This window comes from Mytilus californianus, unplaced genomic scaffold (assembly GCF_021869535.1).
Source record: "Mytilus californianus isolate M0D057914Y unplaced genomic scaffold, xbMytCali1.0.p SCAF_10, whole genome shotgun sequence".
NCBI lineage: Eukaryota > Metazoa > Mollusca > Bivalvia > Mytilida > Mytilidae > Mytilus > Mytilus californianus.
In genome coordinates this window covers 57,402,410-57,413,313 of record NW_026262582.1, presented here as the reverse complement: position 1 = coordinate 57,413,313, position 10,904 = coordinate 57,402,410, and the positions used below count along the sequence as shown (strand labels likewise).

At 31.9% G+C, this 10,904-nt stretch overlaps 1 long non-coding RNA gene across 1 annotated transcript; it reads right to left on the bottom strand.

Annotated features, from left to right (window-relative positions):
• Nucleotides 1-1,076: 1,076 nt before the first annotated feature.
• On the bottom strand, nucleotides 1,077-6,014 carry LOC127718928 (uncharacterized). The gene is made up of 3 exons (XR_007990016.1): nucleotides 5,929-6,014; nucleotides 4,425-4,542; nucleotides 1,077-1,393 (listed from the first exon to the last, which is right to left on the bottom strand). It is a non-coding gene; the product is annotated as an uncharacterized LOC127718928 (long non-coding RNA).
• Between the last annotated feature and the right edge of the window lie 4,890 nt (nucleotides 6,015-10,904).

The window sequence follows — 10,904 nt, the reverse complement described above, 5'->3', positions numbered from 1 at the left end:
AGCTTCCGTGATTGCATAGACACATGGTAATCAACCCGTATGTTGGCAAGATTTGATGTGTCTCAACTTTCACGAATGCATATATACATTCCCACAACAAAAAAGACAAAGAGACCGATCTGAGAGTATACTCGCTGAGAATAGAAAAACACTGTATATCAAGTAAAGAGAAAAAAGAAAACAAATACAACCCTAAACGTTGCTGTCACAAATTATTCTGATAGCAAATAGCAAATGTTGCAATATGTACCAATATGTACCAATATGTACCAATGTGTACCAATGTGTACCAATATGTACCAGTATGTACCAGTATGTACCAATATGTACCAGTATGTACCAATATGTACCAATATGTACCAATATGTACCAATATGTACCAATATGGTATGTACCAATATGTACCAATATGTACCAATATGTACCAATATGTACCAATGTGTACCAATATGTACCAATATGTACCAATATGTACCAATGTGTACCAATGTGTACCAATATGTACCAGTATGTACCAGTATGTACCAATATGTACCAATATGTACCAGTATGTACCAGTATGTACCAATATGTACCAATATGTACCAGTATGTACCAGTATGTACCAATATGTATCAGTATGTACCAATATGTACCAATATGTACCAATGTGTACCAATGTGTACCAATATGTACCAATATGTACCAATATGTACCAGTATGTACCAATATGTACCAATATGTACCAATGTGTACCAATATGTACCAATGTGTACCAATATGTACCAATATGTACCAATATGTACCAGTATGTACCAATATGACTTTAATTGTAAATCCTAATGTATATTAGTAAGACAAGTCTGGTCCAAGAACTTTTGAACTTTTGAACTTTTACCCGTTTTTTGTGTTTGCAAAACATTACGTACATTTTAATTTATTGTGCACCTTTTTGTCACGAACTCTTATCAAGTTTTACAACAATGTAAATATGAAGACGGTTAGTTTAAATGACAATCAACGACACGTAAACATTTGAGATCTGTGACGAAATTCAACAGAGCAAATTACCGAATGATTAGAGAAAAACAAAGCAGTCAAAGTCTATTTTGTTTAATCATCAACACAATTTTATCTCAAAGAAAACAATATTGCCAAATTCTAAAGTTACAACATAACCGCTTGCATTATCGACACTAGAAATACTTTATAAATATATATTATTTGTTTTTACGTAAAAGACTTAGAATTGAAAGCTGCAGTCCACTTGTATTCATTTTACGTGCTCATCGTGTGTTTGTTTTATACTTAGAATTAAACATGATTTTATGAGAATCCTCCGCAGTCAGAATGCTTCAGTCTTGTACCATTCAGGTAAAATCGTGGCCAGCAATCCGTGTAACAAAGATCAATCCTGCAAATTAAAAAAAAAAAAACACACACCATGAGAGAAGTGACTTATTTTCTATATACTGTTTAATTCACAGACTCACAGAGTCAATATCGTAAAGTCGATAAAATAAAGTGAAACTGAATAAAAAAAAAAAAAAACTGAATATCAAGTAAATAGAACAAAGAAAACAAATACAGCCTTTAACGCTGCTGTCACGAACTATTTTGATATCAAATAGCAAATGTTGCAAATAACATGTTTGTAAAACTTTGCCTTGACGTAGAATAAAACCTGGTAATTCTCTCTTCGCATTAAAGTATCCTTGCAACAAATATGTGAGGAGTCCATAGATGGCTTGTTGCCAGGGAAACATTTCTGGCCTTATCCAACATACACTGATTTTCCTGTGGCAGTTCAAATTTCTCGCCCCTATTCCTAATCGACCTTTTGTGTACTTGTTAATTTGTTCTTGAATGTCCTTAATATATATGAAATAAATTTGCCTCTGGGTGTTAAACAAGCAACAATCAATAAATCAAGGATATACCTCGTGGGTTTCTTCATTTAACAATACTGGTAAATTATTTACAAGTTTATTAACAACTGTATACCTCTCAGGCAAAGATGACATCAGATGGATTTGGCTATATCTTAATTCATTGGGGAAGCGTTTTAAATTACTCATACATCCTTGGATATCAAATTTTTGAGTTTCTTTGATACTGATGAAGATTTATTCAGGAAAGCGCTTCGGACGCACTAAAGTTTATAACATAACTTAAAACATAGGTCCTACAGAATCCTTGCCGATTTAAGATACAAGACTTTTATCAGAAAGTTTAATTACCTTTACTCCAGACAAAAGAAGAAGGCATAACTAAATGTAAGGACTCAACTTCCAAAAATACATAGATTTTTGACTTGTCTAAATTGTTTAAATGGTGCAGCAGTATTATATTCATATCGTATTAAAATGTTCTCGGCCTGGTATACTTGGTATACTAATGGGTGTAAAATGCCAATTTGTCCATCAGTCTATAGATTTTAATAGTAGATACTAAAAGAAATCAATCAAATGTTTTAGAGCTATTTTCCTAATGCTTGTAGTGTAAATGTTTGGTTGGCTTGATTGCTTTGTTAGTATAAATGTTTGCTCAAGCATTGTTATTAAGATTGACATCTGCAATCAATGGATAGGAGAGACTCCAGCTTGTATACATTATACTAAAATGTTATTGGATGTTAAGTATAATGCAGCGTATAATGTATACAAGCTGAAGCCCCGCCTATCTATTGATTGCAGATTTCAATCTTAATTACAAATTACAATGTTTGAACAAACATTTATACAAAAAAGCAAGCAAGCCAACCAGCCCTTTAAACTACAAGCATTATATAATAGCTCTAATTGAATTCTACAGCTTAAACTAGGAAACTACGATTTTAATCACTTTTTTGTTCTTGTTGTTTTTTAATATTCCCAAGCATTGTTGTATACTGTTGTCCCGGATGTTGCGTTTTATTGGGACACAACACACCACTGCAAATCACAACGTGACTGTTCTCTATCAGTGGTGGAATCTTAATGAAACACCTATATGAAATGTTATTGAAATATGGCTATATATATATTCATACAGATATCTGTCGTGGAATTGGCCAAAACGCATTTGTGTGCTTTATTAAACGTAATCGAGTTTGCAACGTTTTGATAGGGAAATAATAACCGAATTAAATTTCAACGTTTTATTTAGTCTTTTCTATCTATATTCGGTGAAAATAAACATATCATGTTCATCAGGGGTATTTACGAAAAATTACAGTTTTGAGAACAAATTACCTTCGGATAGCCTGTCAGGAAATGTTGCTTCCTTTTGGTTGATATTTTTTTGCATATACCCTCCTAAAGATGATACATCTATTTATAATGTTCTCAATAAGATTACTTTTAATATCTAAATATATAAGATATCTTATAAATTATAGGAGATATCTTATAAACTTAAGAAGATATCTTATAAACTTAAGAAGATATTTTATAAACTTATGAAGATATATTATAAACTTCAGAAGGTAGCTTATAAACTTATGAAGATATATTATAAACTTCAGAAGGTAGCTTATAAACTTATGAAGATATATTATAAACTTCAGAAGGTAGCTTATAAACTTATGAAGACACCTTATATTATTTATGAAGACACCTTATATTATTTATGAAGACACTTTATATTATTTATGAAGACACCTTATATTATTTATGAAGACACCTTATATTATTTATGAAGACACCTTATATTACTTATGAAGACACTTTATATTATTTATGAAGACACCTTATATTACTTATGAAGACACTTTATATTATTTATGAAGACACCTTATATTATTTATGAATAATTGATAAAAAAGAGAGAGCAGATACCAAGGTGGCATTCAGTTTGTCCAATAAAACAAACAATTCATAGCTAAAAAGACAAACAACAATAACAAAACATCACATAGAAAACTCTAAACTGAGCAACACGAACCCCGCCAATTAAAAATAGATGTGAACTCATATATTCTGGAAGGACAAACAGTTCCTGCTCCACACCTGGCATCCGTCGTGTGCTCAAGCAAGTATTATATGATAACAAGTCGCTTTCGGTAATGTTACAATCGGCAAAATTAGGACAGTATTTTATGGTTATGTCCCTTACTTCAGCTTTAAAAACATCCCACTTAACTCGAGGATCTACAGCTTTGTATGTATTTTTTTGTCATGTGACACAGATATTCAACAATGGTCAACCAAACCATAAATGCGTCCGTAAAACATTCGAATGGATGACTTCAACTTTACCACCCTGAACCCTTGACGCAATAGCTTCCATGTAAGCAGCAACCATCTATCAAGAAATACCTTCTTATCGAAAATCGAAAAACACCAATAACGCTCCATTGAAAAACAGCTTTAAATAGCAAATCATAATTTCATAGGAAGGTAAGCGGTTTCCAATTATTTTTTTTCAAGATGAAGCATGTAAAGAAAAGCGATATTGTAACTTACTCGCACACCGCTTCTTTGATCTGACAAAACATGCTGTTACAGTGGTTTTTGTATCGAGCATGACACTCCAACGGTCGTCTTCCATCAGGACATGTGACTTCAATCGGGGCAAAAATAGCTAAAATACAAAGTTAAAAAAATGTGTAAACTAACATTTACAAATGTTAAAACACAGGGATATGAAATAAAAGGAAACTATCTGCAGAAATATTGTGACATAAACTGGGAACTTATTAAAAAAAGTATGCATTAACTAACAAAGAGGGTTTACATCAGCTTGGCCTGTTGCCCGATCCAATTCAATTTATGGTGGATATAACTTAAATTTCGTATATCCTTGGTATAGCTATGTATAAATTGTTCCAGTGCCAGAGAAGTAGCAGGAGGAAAAGACTGAAACAAAGCAGAACCAATTATTTCAATTCGTCTTTTAGTTTGGAATGAGGAATACTTGTGTAAAGGGTAAACAAAGTTTAATAAGATTGCAAGAGGATAGAGACTAAGATTGTTTGTACTCTTACGAATCTTTAGAATTTTTTAGTATCCACATCTGAATCATATATATTCGGTAACGACTTCTCTTACTCGAGGTGAGCACGCTACCAAGGTGGTCTAATTATGTAGGAAGATTATTTGTCACAATTTGTATGAACAAATTAGCAATGATTTTTTAATTAGATAGATATGCAGCATTAAATGGATTTTTTTTCTAAAACCGTGAAAATCTCATAAAAATGAATTATTTCCAAACAAAGGTTACAGAAAATTAGAGCATACCTATGTAAAAAAAGATATTCCCAATGTTTTATTTATAAAAATTCTACTTGTGTTTAGCTTTTGAATCAACAAAGTTGTAGGTATGTCTGCCCGAAGGATAGAAATCCTCCCCCCCCCCCCCCCCAAAAAAAAAAAAAACCAACAAAAAAAAAATAATTTTAGAATATGTTTCAAATTTCGACCAAATTTATCTCTAAAAATGGCATATGAAGGTATTTCTTTTATTACATATTTGAATAGTTTAGATGAAAAATAGCTTGTATTAAAATTTCCTCACAAATCGATAAAATGAGATCGAAACTGTATCGCATGCCCTTAAAAAACTAAGAATTTGTGAATACGAATTAAATTTGATTAATGGAAACTTAACGGAGATCTTAATGGGTGCGTTAACGGATGTTTTTGAATAAGCTCCAAGGTCTTAAGTCATACAAAAGAAAACAAGACTTTGATCCGATTATTATAAACTTCATTAGGCACAAATTACACCCATAAGAGGGTCAAAGGCAAAGTAACGTACAAATTACAATTAACAACAACATCATCACATTTATTGAAATTTAAAAAAAAATCTTTAGTTAAAAACAATTTTATTTCCTTATTCAACCAATTATTTTCAGGTAAACACAAAACACAATATAACAAAATAAAAGATTACAGAAAAATACACTTTAACCAATCGGATAAACCAGACCCCCAGTCAATAAAATAAGTTTACACAACTTACTAGCTGGAATTAGACAAATCATCCATATTAACACTACGAATAAACCATCCATTGTGTTAAGATATACACGAATGTACATTACACGTACTTACCTGGCTTAAATAACATCTGTCGTCACATGTCACATTAAGGTGAATTGTTATAAACGGATTTCCATGACATTGAAAGACGGAAACAAATTTGTTTGTATTATATGAAATTTCAGTATAGGGGACCTACATGTTTTAATTTCGTTAATCTTTATATTACAATTTATTAACAACAAGTCTATCATATTATTGTCAATACATATTGAAATTTATCTTGAAATCTATATATCCTATAATATACCCCCATCCAATTTTGACACGAATATCCTTGTGTATCTTTTCAATCACCTAGACTTTTCCCCCTCTAATTCAGTCATGTTCAGGAAGACATATAATATGAAGGTAGCAGAATGCTTAAATTACAATTTCGTGGCACTGTGACGTAGCACGTACATTATAGATATAAAATTAATACGATTAATATGACAAATCTTTCGAAAGAAAGAAAAAAATATGATGATTATAAAAAAAGAAAATATCCTGTTCAGCACGACAGAAGGACAGCTCGAGTTAATATGGTAAGTAGTTTCAAAATACTTATCAAAATACCATATGAAAACTAACTGAAATCCACTATAATTTTATTTCTAGTCAATAGGCAGGCGCTGAAATTATTTTCATATTTTTTTTATGCTAAAAACATTGAGACTAGTACATGTAACAGTCTTGTATCCTCTCTACATTTTACAAGTTCTGTGCCAAAAAAAACTGAGACAAATTAGAATGGAACAACAGAGTTGTCTTTCTTTCAGCATTTATATTGCTGCAGACCTAGGTCACAACACAGTTTTGACAGTACAATATTAAAGAATTATATGATAATAAAATATTTGTATTACAGTGTTTAGTAAAGCTTTTCAAAGAAGAAAATAATTGCCAAGCTTTTAAAGCGTATTCCGCATGATTTGACCATAGGCGTTTGTGACATGGACCCTTTTTTTCCTTTTTTTTTCTTTTTTCTTTTTTATGTTGGTTACAGATTTTTCTTTATTGAACTTAATAGAATAATTCAACTAATTTTCCTTAATTAGATATGTTCTTGTTCTTATCCATACAATATTACAATTACAAATTGAATAGTTTATACGTCCCTCTATTCCTATATCTCTCTCTATATATATATAAGAATAGAGGTGCAGCACGTATATAAGATTGCATAGATAAGAGTAAGTTCACATCAAATAAGGGAACTAAGTTAGTATAGAAAGAAAATTTACTATTAATTTTCAACAAAAACAACAAAATAAAAAAGGGGGATTTTGCCTTTCAATCTTGTGGTTATTCCTTGTAAATGTGGCAATCTTTTGGTTATATCCTCTCAATAAATTTCTACATCTGACTGACTTTCTAACTTTAAGTTCTATGTGTTTTTCACGATACTTTTGATTGTTATTGAAGAAACAACGCTTCCATACCAGGCAGATTTTGACTTCGCTAGAATTGTCTCCACACTAAAACATTACCTAAGTTCCTCTTATTAAAACATCAATTTTCTAACATTAATAATAGAATGTCCCTTTTAGACCTTGATACTTGAATTTCTCATAATAACTTTCATATCCAAGCTTATAATAAACGGGACGACTCTTCCTTTCCTATTATAACTCGATTTCCGTATTATCCGTTAGCTCCGTGTTATATTGATATTATAATACTTGCATGGTCTAATAGTGTACATTTCTCAGTCGTTTCGATATGTGCGTGTTTTCAATGATTTCAATGAAACATGTTCATTACTTAGACCTATTAAAATAGGGATATCAACACATCTTTAAAATGGTCTAACTTCTATTAAATCATCACAAGTATCGAGATTTAAATGGGAGTGATGCCGGTTGTGATAAAAATTTACATGATCGACATGTTAGTAACCTATACAAACTATACAGCTATTTATTGCTTTATTTATCTTCAAGCGAATTATTTCACGAATGTAACATTGTGCCGATTTACAAAAAGACTACATTATCATAAATCATTACTAATGTATAAGGCAAAAAATGTTTTAGGTCCAGACTAATTGTCAAGTCTTATTTTATAAGCTTCTGCAAACCAAAAATACAAAACGAGATTTTCGTCTTCTGATAATTTTATACTACCAAAACCAAATACAGAGTTGTATAAGTCTAGTTTCTCGTACAGTGGACCAAAAGTTTGGAATGCTCTTCCTAATACAATTTGAAAATCAAACACAGTGTTAGAATTTAAACATAACTACAAATCTATGTACTTTTAACATTACATTGTACCGATTGATATTTGTACTTTAATGCCGAATAATTATAGATTATCGTTGATCATCTCAACGAGATTGATTTTCTCGCTTGAGCCGGTACGGCGAAAGTGAGAAAAGCAATCGAGTTGAGATGACCAATGATAATCTGTTTATCGCTATTTTACCTATGACGACGTTGTTAATTTCATTGACAACGGCACGTGCGCCATTAGTTTCTAGCGATAATTTTTCATACCACTCTACTGTGCTGAGATAGGAAATTATCAGTCAGTAAGATCAATGGAAAATTTCCTAAAATAGCGATAATAATTGTTTATCGCTTTTTTACGAAAATTTCCTATGATCTTACTGACTGATAATTTCCTTTCTCAGCGGAGTCGAGTGATATAAAAATAATCGCTAGAAACTAAGGGGGCACGTGCCGTTGCTAATGAAATTGACATGAAATTGACAACGTCGTCATAGGTAAAATAGCGATAAACAGATTATCATTGGTCATCTCAATTCGATTGCTTTTCTCGCTTTCGCCGTACCGGCTCAAGCGAGAAAATCAATCTCGTTGAGATGATCAACGATAATCTATAATTATCGAATTTAAATTGTATTGCATCTTTATTTATCATTATTATTGAATTTGTATCGTTTAATTTTTAATGTAATAATATTGTATTAAGAGAGCCTTATCGAAAATTGGTGTAATCCAAATGAGTTACTCTCTCTAAATAAAGATATTATTATTTTTATTATTATTATTTAAAAGTAAAAACAGTTTATCCGAAAAGAAATCAAATCCGTTTGGCGATCCTAAATAACGAAAGGAAGTAGTGAAAATGTGAGCGATACGCATGTATTATTATAAGTTCGAAAGGATATATTTCACACAAAACGGCATTGGAAAGAAGGAATTCTTTATACAATCCGTCAGATGGCCCAAAAACCAGACATTATCATTCGCTTGTGAAATCAAGAAGTTGAAACCGCTGAATATATTGCAGACAATTTAGATTGAAAAAAAATAGGCAAATCGATTTTTAACTTAATTAGCTAAAAATGCAAATATAGCATGAACAAAAAGTATGTTGAAGTGTGAATGATATTATAATGCGATTTCTGCAGCTTTGCTCATCAGAAATTAAGATATGATTTGAGAACTATTTCTTGTGGATGTATAAATGATTTAGAAATCGACATTTACATTAATTATCGCTATTTTACGAAATTTTCCTTTGATCTAGTTGACTGATAATTTCCTTTTTCAGCACAGTAGAGTGATATGAAAAATTATCGCTAGAAACTAATGGCGCACGTGCCGTTGTCAATGAAATTAACAACGTCGTCATAGGTAAAATAGCGATAAACAGATTATCATTGGTCATCTCAACTCGATTGCTTTTCTCACTTTCGCCATACCGGCTCAAGCGAGAATATCAATCTCGTTGAGATGACCAACGATAACCTATAATTATCCATTACATTCTTTTTGAACCAGACATAATATATACACTGTATATATAGAGCACTACAACATATTCATAACTGATGGAGGCATCACTGTACATAAATAAATGCAGATCACAAGTTCTACATACAAATGTATGGTTCCACTACAAAGGGAGTCAAAGATACAGAGGTAAGGTAAGATAATATATATTGCCTTGAAAATTAGGTACACAAAGTTTAATTTATATATTCTACCAACTTGCAACACAAGCTTCATCAAAGTAATACCATTGATACCCCTATACTCTGACTATACTTATCTTGCTCGTATACCATTTCAATATATTGTAAACAGTTTGATTTCACACTACATTGTTTTTTCCTTGACAATTTAATTTAAAGACCGTTTCAAGACCGTTTCTTCCTTTGTAGCTCACCTGGCCTAAAAGGTAAAGTGAGATTTTCTCGTCACTTGGCGTCCGGCGTCCGTCGTCCGTCGTCGTTAACTTTTACAAAAATCGTCTCCTCTGAATATACTGGGCCAAATTTAACCAAACTTGGCCACTTGTCTTTTTTTTTATTACTTACATGCTTTTCTTCAATAAATGCATGTAATAATTTCCTATTTTGAAAATACGAATGATACAATAAGACAGCAACACCACAAGGAAAAAAGTCAAACGATATCTATAGGTTTACAGTCGGTCTGACACGTTTCTTACTCATCAGATCAATACAGAGCATAAAAAGTACAGATCTGAGAGTACTCCCAGTTACTGAAAGCTAGTTCAAAACCAATAACAACAATTAAGACTAAAATATCTATCATAAAATTGAGAATGGAAATGGGGAATATGTCATAGAGACAACAACCCGACCAAAGAACAGACAACAGCCGAAGGATGCCAATGGGTCTTCAACGCAGCGAGAAAATCCCGCACCCGGAGGTGGTCCTCAGCTGGCCCCTAAATAAAATTGTGTACTAATTCCGTGAAAATGGACGTCACACTAAACTCCAAAACATATAAATGAACTAAAATTAAAAAACATACAAGACTAACAAAGGCCAGAGGCTCCTGACTTGGGACAGGCGCAAAAATGCGGCGGGGTTAAACATATTTTGTGAGATCTCACCCCCTAATACCTCTAGCCAATGTATAATAAAGAAACACATAGTAATACGCACAGTAAAACTCAGTTTAAAAGAAGTC